This window comes from Chiloscyllium plagiosum, chromosome 16 (assembly GCF_004010195.1).
Source record: "Chiloscyllium plagiosum isolate BGI_BamShark_2017 chromosome 16, ASM401019v2, whole genome shotgun sequence".
In the NCBI taxonomy this organism is placed as follows: Eukaryota; Metazoa; Chordata; class Chondrichthyes; order Orectolobiformes; family Hemiscylliidae; genus Chiloscyllium; species Chiloscyllium plagiosum.
Genome location: NC_057725.1, coordinates 46,758,440 through 46,781,022, shown reverse-complemented (window position 1 = coordinate 46,781,022; position 22,583 = coordinate 46,758,440). Strand labels below are relative to the sequence as shown.

The 22,583-nt window shown below is 39.9% G+C and overlaps 1 long non-coding RNA gene across 1 annotated transcript in view; it reads left to right on the top strand.

The window, feature by feature from the left end:
- The window catches only part of LOC122558052, a 70,792-nt gene that overhangs the window by 36,994 nt on the left and 11,215 nt on the right, over positions 1-22,583 (top strand). Inside the window, exon 2 of the long non-coding RNA XR_006314026.1 lies at positions 6,172-6,273. This is a non-coding gene — a long non-coding RNA (uncharacterized LOC122558052). The remainder of the gene's footprint in view (positions 1-6,171; positions 6,274-22,583) is intronic.

Below are 22,583 nucleotides of genomic sequence, written 5' to 3'. Positions count from 1 at the left end.
TCATCCACTCAAAGTGGCATCAGCAAACACCAGCCTCACCACATCATCATGTCTCCTCTCAGACTAACTCATTCAGCGCTTTAGCACTTACCTTTGGAGCTCAAGGATATCCATGTCTTGGATGCTTTGGTGAACTCACTTTTCATGCAAGAACAGATCTGCACCACATCCATCTAAATCATTGACACACACATCTTCTGGCTGTTAGCCTTCCTTCTTAATAGTCACTTGCTTGAGCAATTACTGAGAAGCTGCCAGCCTCTGTCCACTTCATCTTACAGTGACCTCAATAATGACTTACAGGCTGGCCACTTCTGTGTGAAATGCATTGTTTTCTTAGGGCATGGGGTCTTTAGTGGTCAATTACAAACTGCCTGACTCTTTATGCTTATGATGCATCTTGTTACAGCAAGAGGCAGGTGGCTTGTGATAGTAGAGAGCACTGAACAGTCAATTCTATTACTCAGACAGGGAACTGACATGTCACTGTGCAACACCATGTTACATTCATGACACACCTGCAGTTTATGCAGCAAACACACTGCATGTGCCCGAAGCAAACAATGACATGTGAAAGTCAAAGGGAAGCAGTCTTTAATGGGAAGACGAGGGACCTTACAGTTACTCAGGGGTACTGTTATAGTCCAATAAGGGCCCAACACAGCAGGATTTGGTCCCAGTAATCAAGCACTTAATGCTACTTGAATCCAGAGATCCTCGAGTCAAAGAATTTGGCCGTGGTCAATCCATAGGTCAAGTGAAAGCAGTCCAGGAATTACAGGTAGGTCAATCAGGATTCTGTGGAAAATGAGTCTAGGTGCTGCGCTGCAGTCAGTCAGGGCTGTCCTACCAAGTCAGTTTGGGATGGGTCATGGTCAGTCTTCGGGGGTTTTCTCAATAATGATTGGGGCTTATCAGGTGGCAGTGATGGAGTCCTAGGTAAAGTGGGAACTCATATTTGGGGATAGGTTACCTTGTACTGCATGGATACAGATTGTGATGTGGAAGGGAACCTTTACTTTGGGTGGGCTATCATGCTGACTTACTGAGCAGGAGGAGGAGGATGAGGAGAAGATTGGAGAACTATTATGGTGGTTTATTGACAGAATTACAAGTCTGGTCTAGCATGTGAATTTTGACTGTGACACTTCAGATTAGATAAGGTAACATTCCTCAAACTCCTTATAGACACATGATAATGACCTACTTGGAAAAAACATTCATGTCATACTGTGTAAGGGCTTAACTTCATTGTGACAGGTACCCTATCATAATAAAATGGTATTATTTTTCTGACATTCCTCAGAGATTATCTGTTCATGGAGCTCCCATACAGAATGCCACCAGTGGAGTCTCTGTGACCTTGGCTCAATTCAAAAGACAATGTAGAAGGACATAGCAATTTCAACATCATCAGCAAGAGCAGCAACTTCCAGCAGAAGCTGCACAGTTTCCAGAGGAGAGGCAGGTGAAGCTCCTGCAAGAAATTGAGGGAGTATGTTAAGACCCAGGTTCCAGAGGCGTCGCTGCCATTTTCCCCAACTTTCTGAGAGACAGTTGAGGTATTAATTAAGGACACTCTGGGCTGTCAACTCTGAACTGTGCCATCTGCTGGAAGAGGAATTGTGCTCAGCGAACTGATTAGCGTCGGTTAACGTCACGGATGCCCTGAATTTTTATGCCAGCGGCTTATTTCTAGGAGCATCTCAGGACCTGTGGGACAGCTCTTAATTCTCAAAACCTAACAGCATTTGAGATGCAACTGCTGCCATTTTCTCTAGAGCTAGCTCTTCATATCCTATCCTTGTCAAAAATCTAGGACGGAAATTACATTTTGATAGCTAAATGAGAAATTAGAATTAAAATAGGACAATTAACTGATGCTGACTGTTTCAGTGTTGCTTCCTTAATAATACTATGTGGAAACAGGTTTCTGCTGTTCCATTGTTAAGTTGCAGGTTTTGCAACATAGAACTATTTGCTTTGACCTGATTGCGCTAAGCTCCAACAGTGAACTCCATAAGTGGAGACTTTTTTTTAACCTGATATTGAGGATCAGGTTCTTTCTGGGTAACTTTCCATTGGGAATTACATTTACAATAAATGTATTGCTAATATTTGTCTATCAAAGCTTTAACTAGGTCTATCATGATCATAAGAATGCAAGAAAATAAAAGGAAATTCTGCTGACCCCTTCATCTCTGTGCATGAGTCATGATGGCAGGATACATCTGGCAATTTTTCATCATTGTCCTTCACCATGCCCACGTCCCTCTGTTCCATACTGATTGAGATTAATCCTATGTGCTTTGACTGAATCAGTATTTAATATATGAGGAGGCAGCCTATTCCATGCACTGTTGACTCAGATTTATTCCACAAATAAAGTTTAGTTTCTGATTTATTTAAGTTAGCTTCAAAAAAGTATTTTGACAGCAAACACTTCTCCATATCAATCTTATTGATCAAGTTAGATCACCTATATGTATTCCAAAATAGAATAAACTGTCAGGGGGAGGGGTTTCAGTTTCAAGGACCTCACAAGAGGTGGAAGTGATCAGTGTAACTAAACTAGGTAGGATTCAAAATTCATTTCCTTGTAGTGAATTGAAATGCAAAGATTAAGTCAGTAGCAGGTTAATTATATGTCAGGTCTTACACTTTACTTTAGTAAGTTCATAGTTTCAATGCATATGCATTCAATGATACTCATTCAGGTGAAACTTCTTTGAGTTACATTGTACATTCAATGTAAAGTCTGTAGCACTTGAGAATCTCATGTCATCTAGTTCGCATCAATTTAAAGGCAGAGCACATCAGTCAGCTTTGTGTACTTGTGCCCGAGGTCAGTGGTTTTCCTGATCAAACTCCAAAGCACCAGGGTAGAGTAAAAATGCCCAGAATTTTCAGGCTAGTTGCTCATTTCGAGGAACAACTGGAACCTTATAATATCTCCCGATCTATTTTTCTTCTAAATTCTCCAGCTGCTGGAGAAATTGGCAGCACCTCGAGAAACCAGAAATGAATGCATTGTCACGATGCCTACCCTCAGAGCAGCTGTGCGGCAGAGCAGCTCACAGGGAACATTCCTCCGAATTCTCAAACGATAAATGCATCCAGGATATAACTGAGACCAGTTTCTCCACATATCCTGTCCCTATGATAAGGACAGCCAAGCATCCCTGGCAGTGGAATTGTCCATCATTATTGCCTTCCCTCGGGTCTAATGTATTACTGACTGTGCCCACATCACTTTCAGAGCACCTTATCACCAGTCTGTAGAATTTATCAACAGAAAGGCTTCCACTCCCTCTGGTTCAAATTATATGTGACCAGCAAGCATGAGATGTGCACCAGATATTCTTGTACATGCTAGGGGACTCAGAGGTTCCTCTGTCTTTCTAAGTCCGTACAGGAATCACTGGGTTACAAAGGTTATTGGTTGCAACAATGGTTGATGACCCTTTCATGAAAACTTCAGACTGACACAGAACAAATGTACGATACATTTCACACTTCCACCAGGGTCATAATGGAACAGACCATAGCCTCTTTAGCATTAGGATTTAAATGCTGGACTGCTCCTGCAAGGCTCTTGCAATTTAGTCCAGCAAGGATGTGCCACGTTATTGTGGATTGTTGTGTCCTTCTCAGTTGGAGATAACAAAGGTGGGGAATAGATCAGGGAGAGGGCATGCCTTGGATGCAAAAAAATCCTAGGGGAATGATAGCAATCCTCTGAAGAGGAGCATGAGAACATCAGCCAGGACAACATGACAGAGCAATGTATTATTGACACTGAGAGGCCAGAGACCAACCCCCTAATTGAAACTTGCTTCCAGATTGAATGAGCTGTGTTTGGACTTTGCTTAATTATTTAATCTTCTGTTGGTCCTCCCCCTTAATGCAAAGTACATATGTAATGGACCAGACCAGACCCCCTCAAAACATTGCAAGAAGGTAGCCCAGATCCTAACCTTTCAGTTGTTTTAAGCAGATGCAAGGTGCATATTCCAGGAGTGGTGCAGCTGGTCAAATCACTCTGTTTTAAACAAAACAATTTATTTACAGACTACTGAATGAAAAACATGAACAAAAGCAAACAGAATATACAATAACTTAACCTATCTGAAAACCCAACTGACTTTATTGCAACATAGTGATACTGTTCCAATTTCCTGCAACATCTCCATAAACTCACCACTTGGCAAAAAAGATAAATTCAAACCCAGGTTCTTACAATAGAGCTGTCAGAGAGAGAATCACCATGGAACCACTTTTCACTGTATCTGTTTCTTTGTCCCCAGCAGTTTCTAACTGCTAAATACTAAATCAAAGTAGAAAAATCCCTGAACTGGGAGAACTGGCCCCTTCTCTTTTGTTGCACAAGTGTTTAACAAAAAAGCCTTTTCCCTGATTGTTGCAGTATCTATTCGCCACTAGCAAAGACCCCAAATCCCAGACAAATCAGAAGCTCTGCCTTTTACAACCCTTCTTAAGAAAAACCAAGGACAAAGTAATCTTACTAAAGGAGCAGAATATTCACACATATGAAGAAGGAATGGTGATACTGATGTCTTGGGCATTGTTTATAAGTTGAGCATCATTATGTCAGCCTGTTACTTGAGTAGTTTGTAGGACTCAGCTCCCAAATTTTGGATCAAGTCTGCAGGTATCAATAAGGATTGCTTTGCAGGTCAACAGTGCTGTGTGTGCAGTTGTTATTTCTGGTGCTTTTGTTAATGCCAGGTAGGAGAAAATGAAGACTGCAGATGCTGGAGATCAGAGCCGAAAATGTGTTGCTAGAAAAGCACAGCAGGTCAGGCAGCATCCAAGGAACAGGAGAAAGGGCTGACGTCTCCTGCTCCTTGGATGTTGCCTTAATACCAGGTAGCCCATCTGCTTTCATTTCTTTGTGACTTTATAGAGGCTTGGTACAACTGAATGGGTTGGAAATTCAGGGGGCATTCCAGAGTTAAAAACATTGTTGTGGACCTGCAATCTTGTGTAGATCAGGCCACATAAGTTTGGCAGATTTCCTTTCCTAAACGTTTTGGTAAACCAGGTGATTTTCTTTAATAATAATTAATATGTTTTTTTTCTCCTCCTCCCTATTGTGTGTTGTTATCATAATAATAGGTCAATAGATTGAGTTCATGTGTCTATTAACAGTGCTTTGCTGGGGATCTAGAGGCACTGCCAGAGTTGACAAATTTTAACACAGAGACACCTTGGATATAGCATGCATGTTTTACTGTTCTTCAGAAAACTCTGTCCATTTGAAAATAGATACTCAATTTGCATTCTTTTGTGTATTATGAATGCAAAATTAATTATCTTCTATGTTCTGGGTTTAGATTAGTAATTGTGTCAACAATATCTTTATACTGGCTGCTTAATCTAGCAAGATTATCTTCAAACATAGTTATACTATCCTTAAGGTCACATAGGTCAAATGTTTACTAAAAGGAAGCACAATGTCAACCTCAGGTTTACTTGAAAGTCATCCCTCTTAAATCATTTGTATTTGTGCTATGAAGTACATCCTCTTCCTTCTTACAAAAGATCCTGAAATCATATCTCGAATCCAAATTTTTTTTGTTTGTGTCTAATGCTTCAGTCATAATTGGGAGTAGCTAAAAGAATAATACTCACATCATTGTCCTTCAGGTCATCTATAACATTCCTTTTGGTACCTCACAATCAAAAAGGCTTTTCCTTTATGTCCTTCCTAGCAATAGATAAACCAACTGCAAAGCCCTGAAGGCTATCATGCATCTGCTTGTTCTGGATGTCGGTTTGCTCGCTCAGCTGGAAGGTTCATTTCCAGAAATTTTGTCACCATACTAGGTAACATCTTCAGTGAACCTCTGAATGAAGCACCAGTGGTGTAGCCAGCTTTCTATTTATAAGAAACCCCGTTTTCTTGGGTTGGTGATGTCATTTCCTGAGGTGGCATCATTTCCTATGGTGATGTCATTTCATGCTTGTCCACATGATCCTGAAGATCTGAAAGTCTATCATGAAGTATCATTCTGAATTGGCATCAGCTCAAGCTATCTGCATGTTACACAATGGAATCCCCCATTGAAATGACATATTGCATCTTGTGCATTCTTTGTGTCTGTCATGCCTTCACCTTACATTTATACTCTTTTTTTTCTCAATGAGGTTGATGAGATTGGTGAAGTTTATTAGTCTTTGTGGATTCAGAAGCCCTCAAATCACAGATAGGGCAAAACCTGCTTGGATTTGTAATCAAACCGAAAGAAGGTAAGGATCTCTTCAATGGAAAATTACATTAAATTTAATAAGTCATATATGTTAGTGTGGATAATTGGGAACCCAGATAAAGCTCAGTGGATCTTTGATTAGCAAATGCAAGTGAGAAGAAACCAACATGTAATCTCAGTTCACAGATTAACAAGACACGTATGTTTACTATAACCATAATGTACACTTCTTAGTAAAGCAGTGAAACAAAAAATAGACTGTACAAGTGTTTTATTTTAAATGATGTTTGATGGAAGCAGCATAAATACATTTAGGGGAAAGCTTGAAAAAAATCAGATGGAAACAAGGACTGGAGGAATATTTTGAAAAAAAGAGATGAAATAAGGTCAAAGAAGGTTTGTGTGGAGCATAAATACTAAAAAACATGTTGGGGTAAATCATCTTATTTTTCTTGGTGTAAAATAATATATACAATCTGAAATATTTCACATCTCTTCTAGGTACGTCACGCACCACCGTTTCTCGCACCAACATTTCTGTCTTAGACCTGCTGCATTGCTTCAGCCAGGCTCAATGCATGCTGGAGGAAAAGCACTTCATCTCCCCCTTAGGCACCTTACAACCTTCAGGACTCAATATTGAGTTTAATCATTTCAGAGCAAGAACACCCCATTCCTCATCTAATACTTAACCCCACAACCCAGGTCCTGTCACAAAATAAGTTGTTTTCAGTCTAACCAATCCATTTTCAACTACTCAAAGTCCTATTATCACTGGTCTACTACCAACATTCCCTTTTTCAGTCTATCTTTTTTTCCCTCATTCTCTGGGAAAGGCTCCATCTCCACCTTTCTCCTCACATCTCCCTCCTCCCCACCATCCCAAACCTTATCATTAGTGTGAATATCCCATTTTACTAATTGATTCTAGTTTGGAAGAAGAGTCACAGGACTCAAAATGTTAACTCTGTTTTCTCTCTGATATTGTCAGACCTGCTCAGTTTCTCCAGCAATTTCTGCTTTTGTCCGAAATAAGGGTTGCTGTTTTTGTCAAGCTTGATGCTCTAATGGTTTATTCAACTTTGCAATTTCCTTATTTTTAATGTCAACAAAGAAACAACTGTTGTTGCTTTGCCTGTCATTAAAAATAAACATTGTTAAGTGTGTCATGTGCATCCACAGATGTATTATGGTTGGCAATGAATTCAAGTCATGCAAAGGAAACTATTTTGATACCAGCTAACATCAAATTGGGTTGGGACAATTTTGTTTGGCTAGGTGCAAAAATGAAAACTGATAAAGTTATATCCTCAATGGGTTTAATCCACTTGTACTGCCTGCTACTCAATGTTTTCCAAAAGCAATGCCCTCTTATAAGCCAACTTGTCCAATGTCAAGATAGTATAATCACTAAAAATCAGCTGTTTGGTGGGATATGTCATTTGCATGCCTTCATTTTACTCCTGAGGCACCTGCTCTGTTCAGAATTCAGGCATCACAGGGGACATCCACTTCATGGATAACTTCAAAGCATTCCTGCTTTGGTTAAATATCTCTGCTGACTGATGGGCACCTTGGCTCATGACCAACCAAAATGGAAAAGGTTAACTTGAAACGGCAGCAGGCACATAAGAGACTTCAGTTAGACCATGCAGCAACCTCAAAACAACCCATCTATCTAGCGCTTCCTGCGTCACATGCCCCTCATGCAAATTGAATCTTGGATATATCAGTCATCTTAGAACACCTCAAACTGGAGTGGAAGCAAGTCATCATTGATTCTGAAGAAAGTCTTCTCAGAAGGCTTTCACTTCTAGTCTTTCGCTGGAGGTCCAAATTTAAAAAGCTTTTGGATCACTTTCTTCCCATTTACTTGTAGAGAGATTTTTTTTTTTAACTGCTTCCCTTTTAGAAGAAATCTTATATTCTGTTCCATCTAATAAATAAATAACATTTTCCGACAATCACACTCTAATTTCTCTTTACTCTTACTCTCTCAATAAAGTCTCCAGATATAGTGGATGATAACAGCTCCACAATCCTCTAATTATAACCCTCGGGAGTATTAATAACAGTACTGCCAGGGAAAAATAGAAGGGACTGGTGTGTAGGTCGGCGATTTGTACATTAATTATTCAATAATTGCCCTTAATGAGTACAGATGTCAACTTCCTCCATTGGCTACTGCCAAAACAGCTTGACATTGTAAAAAGGAAAAAAAATAGTAATTTCAGCCAGTTTAAAGTAAGAAAGCACAAAGATACCACACATCAAATCACGAGTTTTAATTCGAGAAGCATGTCATTTGTGTGGGATTGATACATAAAAGTATAATCATAGGTGATTTTAAAATATTATCTGTGACATTCTGGATGCTTAACATTAACAAAGCAAAGTATTGAAAAGAAACAAGTCTGAGCAGCCCACATGTAGCCCACAGAAATAACTGTGGGATGCATGACATATAAATTACATGTTTTATTTGCAGCACATTTTCGGTAGCCCCAAGACTTGTAACGTTGATTATATGTAGGAACATATTCTGTTGATAAACGAATTTATATTTTTAAAGAGTTCATTATGCTGATTGTCAGTCATGGAAATAGTGCTTGTGTTGTGCTGGGATTATTTATAATGTTCAGTAAAAATGCACTGTTCAATTTCAAAAAGTTAGGCTTAGGTTTGTTTCCACCACAGCAAGTTTAGATGGTGTGGATACAAATAATTGGCAGCAGGATCCTGAGGTGTTACAGGTGTTAGTGATCCCAATGTGAACTGAGATTAGAAAGGCAAAGAATCTACTGCAGTTATATTCAGAATGTGTAGAATTCCAAACAAGATAAGCCTGTACTGAATTAAAAAGAACAGTTGTATCTGCAGAGCTCTGGAGCCTCTACTTCCCTGGAGACAACAGCTCATATTGATTGCTTCATCTTCAGAATATTAATGTGAAGGAATGATTCATATAAGGGTGTAGAGAAGTACAAGGATGAGAAAGAAAAAGAACCATTTTGTTCACCAAGCTTCCAATTAATACTATCTATCTATGACTTCAGATGCTACTATTCTGTCTTATTTTAGAGTAATATCCAGGATTTATCTTATTTAAGCCATTTAGACTTCCAATGATTTCTCTGTGAGTTAATCTTTTAAATGTTTCTCCTTCAGTTGTAAAGTTGGATCTATTTTTAATTTTTCCTCATTGCTCACTCCCTTGGACAGGCAATAACTCTTGTTGCTCTCCTATGTTGCACCTTCTTTTTGTGCTGGATAACAAGTGAAGACCATCTTACCAAAAATATTTGCCAGAAGGAAACTTATGTTTGCAATGTCACTACATGTCATGGTGAGATAAAATCATCTCTGCTAAACTGTATACAGTATTGTCCTTCAAATGTGATCTCTCAAATGCGTTACAAGTAATTCAGACTTGTTTATCACATTCTGGAAGAGGTTCCTAAGTGCTTCATACAGAGTGAATCACATTGTAGAAAGCAATTACTGCTGTGTAGGCTAGCAACTCACACATTTCAAATCTTACAGACAGTAATAACAGAAATGATGGGTTAATCTTTTTTCCTTAGAGGAAAGCTAGTTGGGACAATGACAGAATTCTTTGTTCTCCCGCTATCAGTACAATAATGTAATAAACAGTTAATAGCCACCGATTGCCAGAATATACAAAATGCACCAAACCCTGAATGCTGAACTTCACTTTAAATGGAGGCATTAATATTTAGATCTTAAATGATAGTCCTGTGCATCTTGGATACAGCCAATGTGGATATTAAAGGACAGCCACATTCTGGTGTATGAGGAAATCAGAGAAGAAAAGCTCAGAGGCTGGGTGTTAAAAACTGAAGAAAATGCAGCTGCCATTTTATCACCAAATGTATGTACGAGCCAAAGAATACAATGAAGTGGAAATAGCTCCAGTATTTGCAAAGCAGCAAAGAGCCAATTAATATCTGCACACATGCAAAAAGCCTGTGCCATGTATGTAATATCAGCACTAACAATCAAGGCCATTGCTCAATTTTTCACACTACCTTCTTCCAAGCTAGCACAGGTCACTCACAGTATCAGCCAATTTGCTGCTCAAGTGATGCAAAAGAAGATTGATGTATTATTCAGTAGGATCAACACACCTATCTCCTTTGCGACCGAAAATAACAAAATGATGCCCTATTTTATTGCATTACATTGCTGGTTTTCCTAGCATCTAATTAGCAGCATTTTTTTTGGCTTCTATGTATGAAACAGTAATAAATGTATAACTTTGTTAGACAATGCATTGTGGTACTCATTGCATTTTGCAGTGCGTAGTCATCCCTAAATCACAGGGTTCAGTTTCTGTGACACCCCATCACTTAGATAGAAACTCAGTTGGTTGGAAAGGTTTGTTCTGCAGCCCATTTGCCAATTTTCTTTACAAAATCAAAACAGTGGAATACAAATAGAAAATGCTCAAAATAGGTCAGTTCACATCTGTGAAGAGAGACAGAGAGACCGGGTTACAGTTGTAAACTCCCATCTGTTTGTTTATTTCCTATACTTTTGATTGTGGACTGAAATGGGAAAAGGACTGTTTCAAAAACCAATGATTGTGGAAGTAACTGCTGCACTTTTTAAAGGCAGGTAACTGATGCTCTTTGTAACTGCTGTTGACGCTACTGCTTGTTCAATCAGTAGGGGAAGGTCAGTCACAGGTGAACGTGCAGCATGGGATGAGTGAAAAAGAAGATTTAGCTGGCAACAAGTAGCTGATTGGTCTACAGATTGGTGACTCCCAAGTAGCTCAACAGTTTGGGTGGATGAACAAGACAGCTGGAAACCTTTGGAACCTGAGGATTATCAGATCAGCCATGATCTCATTGATTGGCAGAGCAGACTGAATGGGCTGAATGGCCTACTTCTCCTTGTATGTCTTATAGTTTTACAGGAGTCTTCCTAACCCCCTATCAGCATACCTTTGGTCCTGAGGATCAATAGCCAGGCAACGGAGTGCAGGTACATGTACCTCTCTTGTGGATCCTGTGGGGGCTGGACCTGTCTCTTCATGGCAATTGCCTGGAGGCAACCAGTCACATGCTTGAGGTGGTTGGGTACCTATAGGACTCTGGCAACCTCTCGTCCATTGCGTCCCACCTATTTATCTGCCACTCTTGTCCCTCCCATGCATGTGGGCAAAGGTCTTGACTGCCAATGTCACAAGGACCTCTCCTGCCTGGAGGAGGTGCCTGGTCTTCAGCAGTCTCCAAAGTGCCAGTGGCCTTGGGCATTTCTTCCTAGGCCAGCTGCAGAACTGTAACAGTAAGGTTCTCACCAGATTTTGATCCAAACCTTCTTGGTCTAACCAAAGTGTCAGTTCTGAGTTGATGGAGGGTGCAGGAGGCAGCTACCTCTAAAGTTTCCATACTCTCATCCTCCAGGTTGAGCAGGTGGATTCAGGTGGAATAGGCTATTTCTCTGCTGAAGTCATGGACATTGTGCCGATACCCTCAAGATCCATGACACAGCAGGCATTGCAAACATTGGTTAGAAGCAGTATGCAATGACTAATATTGACAGTGGACTTATTGTGAGAGCTGTAGTGGAATGAAGAGTGATAGCTACTTGGTTAACAGGACAAGGATATCTCAACGACACACAGGAGTGGACTTGGTCTTCTGCTAGGGATAGAATTCTCTTCTCAGAGGGGACGAGGAGCCTAACATCAAGCCCCCCTCCCCTCTTCACAATCTGGGTCATTTCTGCGCTGTTTTGTGCTGTTTTCCCCTGGAATGGGAGAAAGCTAGGGGTTGAATGAGCTGAAGGTAGGTGGCACAGCTGTCACATTGCTTTGGGAATGATGCATGGTATGATAGGTGTAGAATCAAACAAGAGGGACATCATGGGATTGGGTAGGCAGTTACTGAGATAAGTTTAGTATATGGCAAGAAATCCTGCTAGGCCTCACAATGAAACACCACCAAATAACTTGTTGTATCCTGCACTTAGCCAACAAAACATAGGATCCAGCCCTTAGATTTACACATCACAGATTTTCACTTTTATAATGTTGTTTAATGGAGCTAACCAAATTGGATGAGAGTACAACCAGAAGTCTCATCAGAACAGCTGTCGGGTTTTAAGCTTCATTCAACCCTACTTCAGCCATTGACAAAGCACAATGAACATTATTGTTGATTGAGCCTGAGAGATGGTACAAGCTTACCAGATGAAAGTGACATTACTGCTTTACTTCGGGCTAGACTACTACCATTTCCATTTGACTGGGACAAGACCCTACACTGATCCCTGCATGAAACATAGACCCTGGGAGAATATTTGCCAATCTATAATTCTTACAGCGAAAGGTACTTTTTGCTTAAAGTACAGGATGGATAAATTGCAGGATACAATCTAATCTCAAAACTCACCTGGATTGAAATCATCAGTAAGTTTGGAAGATTTTTATTTACCAGTAAGATAAAAATAGCATCTTCTGTATTTATATATTGAGTGATACCATTATAATCCTAGTTTCCTTCCAAGGTTTATGCCTGCACTTCTTATTGCAAGTCGATAGAAAATATTGACCACAGATTCCAGTTGGTTTACTGGGCTGCTGACAAGGTTACCTCTTTTATAGTAACACTTCTTCCTGGTTTATATTTAAAATACCTCCTTTTGTAAATATACAAAAGTTAAATAAATCCTAATTCAGAATACTGGTTTAATAGTTGCATAGATACTTCCAAATCAGTATGCTTTGCATCCAAAACCTATTCCAGAGATTTGTGCCTTTAATTCAGATAGACACTTCAATGCATCACTGAGGGAGAGCTGTGTAGTGAGAAGTGCCAATTTTCAAACTCAGTGTTAAACAGAGACCACTTCTAACTTTCCAACTCAGCTTAATTGAAAATAAAAAAATGTCAGGAACTCTTCGATTTAGTTTGTACATAGAAAGATAAAGGTAGGATTCTAGGATATTTGAGGTAGAAGTACCATTAAATAAAATTATTGAAAACAAAAATTACAAAATCAAAAGCAGAAATGTCACTCAGGCTGTATATATCCGCCAACATTAAAACAATGGGAAACAGCAAATGGGCCAAATATTGTATAAATAGGATTTTTAAGTTGTCAAAACATTGTGTCTACATGTAGCAAGACCCAGGCAACATTTAAGTTCAGACTTTGGTGAGAGTTCACATTCATGCAACGTAAATTCCAGGCAATGACCATTTCCAACAATAGAGAACCTGACCATCACTCCTTAACACCCAATAGCATTACCATTGTTGATTCCCCCACTATCAACATCCTGGAGATTACTATTGACCAGAAACTGAACTGACTAGCCATATAAGTGCTGTGGCTACAAGATTAGGACAAAATCTGGAAATCTTGCAGTGAGAAAATCACCCTGTCTCCACAAAGCCTGCCCACAAGGCACATATTATGAGTGTGATGTAATATTCTTAACTTGGAGAAAGTGAGGACTGCAGATGTTGGAGCTTAGAGTGGAGACTGTAATACTGGAAAAGCACAGAAGGTCAGGCAGCATCTGAGGAGCAGGAGAATCGATGTTTCAGGCATAAGCCCTTCATCAGGTAGGGCTTATGCCTGAAACATCAATTCTCCTGCTCCTCGGATGCTACCTGACCTGCTGTGCTTTTCCAGCACCACACTCTCAACACTATTCTCAACTTGTCTGGATCCATGCAGCTCCAACAACACTTAAGAAGCTCAACATCACCCAGGACAAAACAGTCCACTTGATGGACACTCTATTTGCGAACTTTAACATTGAGCCCTCTTCTACTGATGCACCAGGACAGTAGTGTGTATCATTGATATATTTCACTGCAATAATTCACAAAGGCTTCTTCAACAGCAGTTTCCAAACCCAGAACCTCTATCCCCAACATGGACAAGGCCAGCACTGCATGGAAATACCAATACCTGCAAAGATCTCTCCAGGCTACACACCATTCTTACTTGGAGCTACATTGCCTGTACTTCACTTTTACTGTGTTGGAATGCTGAAACTCTCTTCCTAATAACATTCTAGGTATACCCATATCGTATAGACAGCAGCAGTTCAAGAAGGTGGCTCCTTATCAAGTGCAGTTAGGGATGGACAGTAAATGCTGGTTCAGCCAGTGATGTCTACATTCCATGAACGAAGAAACAAAAGTACTACGTCCTCTATACAAGAAAAGAGAAAAGGACAAGGGTGGAATATAAATTGACTAACTTAACTTGGGAGAATCTTTTTTATAAGCAGAAAAGATTTAAAAAATTGTTGGTTCAATAAAAATACAAAATAAACTCATGAAATTCAGGTGTAGATGTAGATATGCATATGTCTCACCAGGCTGACCTCAGGAGGTTGACTGGGTAGTCAGTTCGGGGGAAATTGAAACAGTCAGAGTATCTGGTCATGAGAATTGGGGACTTAGGGGAGTATGCAGTTGGATTGGGAGGCTCGGTAGTGAGGTTTGGTGGGATGGACTGGTATTGTCTGAAAGGTTTAATGGTGGAGATGACATTAGGTTCTATCTATACTAATAAAAACAGAAATTGATGGAAAAGCTCAGCAGGTCTGGCAGCACCTGTGAAGAGAAATCAATGTTAATGTTTCAGGTCTGGTGCGCCTTCCTCAGAACTCTGAGTTCTGCTCAGCTTTTCTAGCAATTTCTGTTTTTGTTTCTGACTTACAACATCCACAGTTCTTTCAGTTTTTATTTAGGCTGTACTGAATCTGATATCATCCATTCATGAGTGAACAATGAGGAGTTCAGCTTAAAGTCCTGATGAAGTCATAGAGTTATAGAAATGTACGGCACAGAAATAGACCCTTTGGCCCAACTCATCCATGCTGACCAGATATCCTAAGTAAATCCAGTCCCATTTGCCAGTATTTGGCCCACATACTTCGATCCCCTTCCTATTCATATAGCCATCCGGATGCCCTTTAAATGTTATAATTGCACCAGCCTCCACCACTTCCTCTGGCACCTCATTCCGTACATGCACCACCTTCTGAGTGAAAAAGCTGACCCTTAGGTCCTTTCAAAATTTTTCCCCTCTCACCCTAAACCTATGCTCTCCCATGCTGGAGTCCCCATTCCACAGAAAAGATCATGGTTATTCACCCTATCCATCTCCCTCATGATTTTATAAACCTCAGCCTCTGATACTCCAGAGAAAACAAACCCAGCCTATTCAGCCACCACCTAAAGCTCAAACCCTCCAAGCCTGGCAAGAACATTGTCAATCTTTTCTGAATCTTTTCAACTTTCAGAGCATTCTTCCTCTTGCAAGGAGACCAGAATTTCATGTTATATTCCAAATGTGGCCTAACCAATGTCCTGTACAGCCGCAACATGACCTCCCAACTCCTGTACTCAATGTTCTGACCAATAAAAGGTAAGCACACCAAATGCCTTGTTCACGATCCTATCTACCTGCAACTCCACTTTCAAGGAAGCATGAACATGCACTAGTTGATGTGTCATCTCTGGCTCCTGATTGTACTAGCAATGATTTCTAGATGTGCAAAGGTAACTTTTTACTGTCTGCTATCATTCACTAAACAACATCTTGTTTTAAGGCAAGTGTCTCTTCTTGATGGGACTCACTAGTGATGCATGGTCTACCACTGTTCACCAAACTGGCCCTTAGACTCAGTATAGAAAGGAGCCTCAATGCCGCTACTGTACCCCAATCCTGAGCTGATAGAGGTAGGCTCTGCAAAACAGACCACAATTGGGTGTGTTACTGCTAATCACAAAGTGGCAATAAAGATCAAATAGCATAACAGGTAACATTCTCAGGTAAAAGTCTAGCAAAGTGCTGAATATCCAGTCTAAATCTCTGACTCTGATCTCAGTGTAAAAGACATGGTCCTGGGAACAAAACAGCCCAAAGAGAGTTTAAATTTCCCAAGTAATTGCAGTGCAAGTGCAGCTATCAAGACATCATCAGGTTCTGAAAATGCATCAGTTCTGGATACTTCGACTCCCCACTGTTAACATTGGAAGATGTGACCTAGATTGATCTTTCAATATTGGAGTGTAAGTAGAAGTTACTTAAAGGCTACAAAAAAAAAGTAAAAGTAAGGCTTCTCCTTTAATTTATAGGAATGATGAATATAAAAGCAGGAAGTGATAACAAATTGTCCCTTCATTATTTCACAATAGTTTTACCTTCTATTCACGGAAACAGTAAAGTTCTTTAGAGTGAAGCAGTAACATTTATGGACTGGTAAGTTAATATAACATATGTGATTCCATCAATGTTCTGTAACTGATGTGAATTAGCAAAAATCGACAATACCAATCTGGTGTTGTGTCCCTGTAAGGCCAGGATCAAATTTAAAAGTAAAGACATTGAAAGGAGTTAATACACTAGGGCTCTGAAAACCTCTTAAAATGACCCAACACAAAAATATTACTTTAAATTTAAGGGAGGGCAAAAACATTACAAAAATGTAAATATCTTTTGAAATGGATTTGTGTTTACTTATTTTTTTATTTGTTAATATTTGGGTTTCTCATTTTTAAATTTGCTACAAATTTGTGCTTTTGGTTGTACTATCAAGTTATTTTATTTACCAGTTTGTTTCTCGTCATATCATAATACTGTTGTCACACCAATGTGAACTGCTATCATAAGCACATCAATATAGGCAGGAGAATAAACAGACCAAGTGACCGATTAACACCCAACCATAACCAGACCAAACAAAGTAGTTATGCTTCTTTTCCTTTGGGCTAGAAGCTGCACTGAATGGTTGGAGAATTTTTTGAACTTCATTATTTTAATGTTAGCTAAGAGCTGATTCTCCCGCCCACATTCTCCTGTATTCCCACTCCACTCTCATTCCCATGCACTCTCCCACGCTGCCACCTACATTAAAATTTAACGACACATTTGATGTGTTTACTGCAGTATATCTTCGACATCAAGATTTCACTATTTTTAAACAGAAAGGAATTACACGCCCCCTTCCAAAACAGTAACCCACCTTTCCTTCAGGAATGCCTACCGACCTGTTACATATTTCCAGAATTTTCTTTTTTCCTCCAATTTCAAAACTTCGACAAATTAATGGAATAAAGCACTCTGAATTTAAATTGCATATATATACTGATTACATTCACTTATCATCTGCACTCTAAATAATTTAATGTCCCGTCGTGTCTGATAATATGTAATACTGTAATGAGTCATTAATGCACAGCGTTATGCTGAAATGTATGAATATCAATATTTCTAGATGATGTGCAGAGTTCAAAGTCATTTGTTCAGAATTCTTTTATGCATATCTCGACTGAATCATCCACATCCAAGAGTACTTCAGGCATCACTGATTGTGGGGAGGAGGAAGATGATGAGTGGTAGCTCATTCATCCTCTGGGCAGTAATCTGCAGGTCAGAGCTGCTGGCTAGCCACTGTACTTGGTACATCGACTAGGTCACCTTGAAAGAAGATAGCAACACAGGAGCATGTGAACAGGAGTTGGCCATTCAGCCTATCAAACCTGATATGCTGCTTAATATGATCTTGGCTGATCAAATATTTCAATGCCTTGTATCCACACCAACCCAATAATCCTTTATGCCACTAATAATCAAAACTTTATAAATCACTGCTTTAAATATATCCAAAGACTGAGTTTTCACAGCCTTCTGTGAATTGGGGTTGTACAAAAGGCATTCAGAGGGGTATATAATCATAACTGTTTACCAAGAAACTTCCACTCCCCAAAATACTGTCAAAAAGGTTACCAGAAGATAACTATAATGCCCTTGAGTAGATATAAGAGAAGTTGAGTGTATTTCCCCCTCCTTGGCAATGGTGAAAGAGGTGGCAAGAAAGCGACCAATATCTCACCAGTATCAACTCACTCAATTAGTTCCCCCTCTTGCCAGCTCACTAATTAAGTTCCAGGTAAGAGGGTCCATGACTGACACACTCAACTCATCATCTATTAACTCCTTAACTGACTAATTAATGGCCTAATGCCTGACAAAATACCTGCCTTACCAGTAGATGACAACAGTGGTTGTTCCCAATTGGTAAACCAGGATGACTGCTGGGCTGGGGGGAGCTTCAAGTTATCAAACTCTGGGGATAATTGGGGATATGGGTAGGAGGGAGGGGGTGGTCTCTGAATATCACCCTGTTGCCTTTGTCTCCAACCTCCCCAACCTCCTCAACTACCACTTTGTGAGAACAGAATTGCAGTGAATTATCTTGTTGCTACAGCATCTATTAGGAAGTAGTCAATGATTAAGACCTTTGGACCCAGATGCTGCCTCTGATTGGGGTCTTAATGGGCAGTTTGCACATACTATGTTGTGCTCTCTCAGTGGTAGGAATGGTATCTCAGTCAGCACCTGAAAACATTGGAAAATTGCAGCCATTTTGTGTTGTTATGGAAAAATGGTATTGAGCCCTGCTCACAGAGACAAGTGAAGGAAAAATATCCATAAGATATTACCACAAAATATATTCTGGGAGAAGGAGTAGGCAAATTGAATTCACAATGTCATAACTGGAATCTTCCTCCCACTCAACATCCTTCCCTTGTCTTCCGTCAACATAAACAACACTCTCCCACATATCTGCTGACTGACAAAAAAAAAACCCACAAGCTGGCTAAAACCATCCATGCTGCACCTCACTTACCCAGTGCAGGATGACCTGTCCAATCCACCTACTGCCAGCTTTCTAACTCAGCATCTGCTTTGGAGCAATAGTTTCTAGGAGACATTAACTATAAGGTGTGGCTCTTTACCAATATGTTAGAGACTTTAACAGTATGAACCAGAAGTTCTGTACCTCCTACAAGCGAGTGAAAGTACCTTGAGATGGAGGGTTGAGGACCAATCAGTCCTGGGCAGAAGTGGGTACTACAGATGCTGGAGATTAGAGTCAAGATTAGAGTGGTGCTGGAAAAGCACAGCAGGTCAGGCAGCATCTGAGGGCTTCCTGATGAAGGGCTTTTGCCCAAAACGTCAATTTTTCCTGTGCCTTGGATGCTGCCTGGCCTGCTGTGCTTTTTCAGCACCACTCTTAATTGAGCAATTAGTCCTGGCAAGCTAAAAGAATCATCTCAGCAAACACTCTGGATATTAGATGATTGACTTCATAGTCTCTGTCTGCCCATATCACCCATTTCATTTTTGTGTTCATATGTACAAGTGTGTAGGGAAAGCTCTATAAAAGGTTAGGGTTTTAACTAGTAGAGTTATATGTCATGATTCATAATTGTCTAGCTATTAGTTAGCATCTGTTTATTCATAATAAATAGTCATTCTTGTTAAGTGCAGAAACTTGGTCTGTGTTTTCTGTCAACTTTGATCTGTGAAGACTGATAATTGGGGAATTTTGCATATTTTTATAAAATCATTAACTTGATTTCCAGCACAGTAGCCCACTGAGATGTAATGAAGTACACAGGTAAAAATCTGGGAGATGGACGGAAAATATGAACTACTTCACTTTGGCAAGAAGAATAAGAAAGCAGATTATTACTTAAACTGAGAACAATTGCAGAATTCTAGGTGTACTAGAGCACAAGTCACAAAAGGTTAGTTGCAGATACAGTGCATAATCAGAAATGATAATGGCATTCTAGTCGTTATTACAGTGGAATCTGAAAGGAAGGATGTTTTGCTTCATTTGTACAGAACATTAGTGAGACCACACCCTGAATACTGTCTGTGATTTTGGTCTGCGCATTTTAGTAATGTTGGAGGTGGCTCAGAGGATAGGTACTAAAATGGATACCTGCTATAAATGGGTTATTTTATGAGGAAAGGTTAGACAAACTTGGCTCGCCTCACTAGAGTTTAGAACAGCGAAGGGTGATTTGCTTAAGGTAAATAAGATTTAGAATAATTTAGACAAGATAAATGTGGAAAAAATGTTACCTCTTTTGGCTGATTCTGGAACTAGGGTTCGTTGATTTTAAATTAGTGGTCACCCATTTAAAATTTGCCCATTAGATGAATCTTCTTCTTGCACAAGGGTATGAATTTTGAAACTCTCTTCCCAGAAAAGGCAGGAAAGCAGAAATCTTCTCTGAGCGCCAAACATTTGCATCCTTCCTTAAGTAAGGTGGCCAATGTTGTACACAACGCCCTACATACCTTCTCACTAGTGCCTTGTATAACCAAAACATAACCTCCCTACATTACTTCCCCTAATGATAAATGATAGCATCCTATTATTTTCTTAATTACTTGCTGTAAATGCATACTAGTCTTTTGTGATTCATGACCAAGAACATAAAGACCCTTCTGCATCTCATAGCATATGGAACAAAGTAGCTCATTTGATTGACACATCTTCAAACATTCATTCACTCTATCACCAATGTACAGTAGCAACAGAGTATACCAACACAAGGTGCACTGCTAAAATTCACCAAGACTCCTTCGACAGTTCTTTCGAAAATCATGACCACTACCAACTAGAAGGACAAGTGCAGCAGGTACTTTGGAACACCTCCTTTCCAAGTCACTCACATTCCTGACTTGGAAACATATCACTATTCCTTCAGTGTCACTGGGTCAAAATCCTAGAATGCTCCCTAATAGCATCATGTTTGTATCTATAGCACATATCTGTAGCAGCAGTTCAGGAAGGCAGCTCACCACCACCTTCTCTAGAGCAATTAGGAATAGGCAATAAATGCTGGCCTAGTCAGTAAAGTCCACATCCCCTGAACAAATAAAATAAAATCCATCTGTCGAATGGCATGTTCTAATCTACCGCAGTGAGTGTTGCTCTTACTAAGCAGGGGAACGTGAGGACTGCAGATGCTGAAGATCAGAGTCGAAGAGTGTGGCGTGCTGGAAAAGCACAGCAGGTCAGGCAGCATCTGAGGAGCAGGCGAATCGATGTTTCAGGCATAAGCCCTTCATCAGGATTCCTGATAAAAGGCTTATGCCTGAAATGTCAATTTTCCTGCTCCTCAGATGCTGCCTCACCTTCTGTGCTTTTCTACTGCCACACTTTTCGACTCTTGCTAAGCAAGTTCTGAATAAGCCAAATCTTATCGGTATAGCCAACCTCCACCACTGAGGCCTCCATACAAACAATGCTGAATATTACTGAGGAGTGCACTCTCTGCAAGCTAAAGTGATGGACTAATTACCTGAAAACCAACAAAGCAAGAAATGATTACTTGGCCTCATTGGCTTGCATTCACTATATAAAAGAGAAATAGGGATAGTCAGTCTGGTTGATAAACCTGCTTTCTTGTTTGGGAAGATGACAACTTGTTTCCTGGGATCAGAATGAAATGAAAAGAAGGTATAAACTCTCATTTGGAAAGCATTGGGATTTGAATGAAGTTTGATAATTAGAAGTTAATATGTAGGAAATCAGGTCTTGTGATTAAAAGCTTCCTAGAAAGTCAAGCAGAGTTGGCCCAAGAAGGGGATAGGATATGTGGTTTACTAGTCTTTCCATTTGGGGAGAAAGTGAGGTCTGCAGATGCTGGAGATCAGAGATGGAAATGTGTTGCTGGAAAAGCGCAGCAGGTCAGGCAGCATCTAGGGAACAGGAGAATCGACGTTTCGGGCATTAGCCCTTCTTCATTTCCATTTTTCAAGGATAGTAGTGAAATTGGTTTAGGTAAGTGGAATTTGCTTTGTGAAATACTGTGCAGAGTTGAATTTCTAAGTCTTTCCAACCCTTTCTATTATAACATTTTGGGTGGAAGATCAGAAAAACACTTGCACCCTCTACCAATAATTTCTTACTGTTGCTAACCAGTGTCACTGATCTTCACATTGTGTTAAATCTTCAGGAACCTCTACCTCATAGACAATGGCCTATCCCTGGCTTATGTGCACAATACAAGGCATGTTTAAAATCTGCTTTTGTATCGAGGCTGGCTCATGGACAGCTTGCAATTTGATCAAGATGTCCTTTGAAGATAAAGGTAGTGCTTTAGCACTGGCTAACATCCCTAATCTATATTCGCAACTCGTCTACTGTTTAATCCTAGCAGATGGTGTTGTGTCAGCACAGTACTGTCTGGAATGACATGCAAGCACAATATATCTCTTAAAATAAGACAGTATTACTATGTTGAGGCCAATAAGTATAGGTTAGAAATAGTATTATACACCTTCCTTTTGAAGAAACTACTGCATTCATCAAAAATATATTTGCCAAACTTATTTTTCTTTTGCTTTTGGTGAGGCATTAGAACTGTGCTTAAACTATCAAGTGACAGGATAAGTTCATGGAATCCTCAACTCCAGCAGAAAGAGAACATACCAGGAACAATGGATGACAGGTTTTGTTTGACTCTGGCCCCTCTTGAGATA